Consider the following 1,137-nt stretch of genomic DNA (forward strand, 5'->3'; position numbering starts at 1 on the left):
TATATATATATATATATATGGCATGATATCAGGAGTATAGGAATAGAGAGTCTATTCATGTACTCCTGATAATATAATTCCATATGGTAGGCTTTCGTATTATTCACCGCCACGCACGCAAATGGCGCGCAGTTGCCCGCGAGCGAGCATCTTTCGCTTCCTCCTCAACACAGCGTCACGTTTTTAGGCAACCACGCCCGCAGCAGTCGCGTGGGTCCGAACAAATGGCAAGACTGCATCGAAACGAATTGCACTTAAAATTATTTACGGCGATGTTGCTGGTTGGAGGCGATTACGGTTCAGATACATACGGGATATTAACATTTACATGGATGACGTATGGTTGTGCTTTCCGGGCATAATGCACGAAAATGGCAACGCTGCGAAGTGCGTTATTCGCATCTGTCGTTTTCTGTTTTGTCGTGACGATTCGGCAATTCGTATAATTCTCTCTTCGCCTTAAACTAAAACAGCTTCGTTACGGAATATATACTATTTCGCGTAAACCACTCAAAACGCCGGACTAGCTTTCCTCGAATTAAAGACTCGTCAATAGTCGACGAGGTTATCCGCTAGTTTTAGCGACTATTGCGTTTTAGCGGCAGCGTTATGGGCGCCGTGGGAGCGAAAGACGCGAGAGATCTTCATCTGTGCAGTTCCCATGCTCATAGCAACGCGCAGTTCCACCGTGTTACAATATACGCGCGCGACCGCAGAGCTGTAAAACGAGCGAATGGACCGATACGATTAAATAATATTTCATTCGCGCCGGAGTTTATATACGGTTGTTTGAATAAGTTAACAACATAAACAATAACAATAATAACATAATAATAACTACAATAACATAACATACGTCGGTCGTGCGGAATGTCGGGGGTGTACGGGTAGGGTGTGAACGTAGCGGCAGTACGTGCGTACTAGCATCGCTTCCCGGATTAAACCGTATATACTCGCTTCTCGCTAAACGCGCTCTCGCCCGACGCCGGAGAAAATGAAATACGAGGCGCATGTAATAATTATCATCATATAAGGACGTCATATGAACATATGAGCGTATATATATATGTGTGTATATATATATATATGTGTGTATATATATATATATATATATATATATATATATATATATATATA

The sequence above is a fragment of the Priapulus caudatus genome, unplaced genomic scaffold (assembly GCF_000485595.1).
Source record: "Priapulus caudatus unplaced genomic scaffold, Priapulus_caudatus-5.0.1 Scaffold355, whole genome shotgun sequence".
NCBI classification, from domain to species: domain Eukaryota; kingdom Metazoa; phylum Priapulida; class Priapulimorpha; order Priapulimorphida; family Priapulidae; genus Priapulus; species Priapulus caudatus.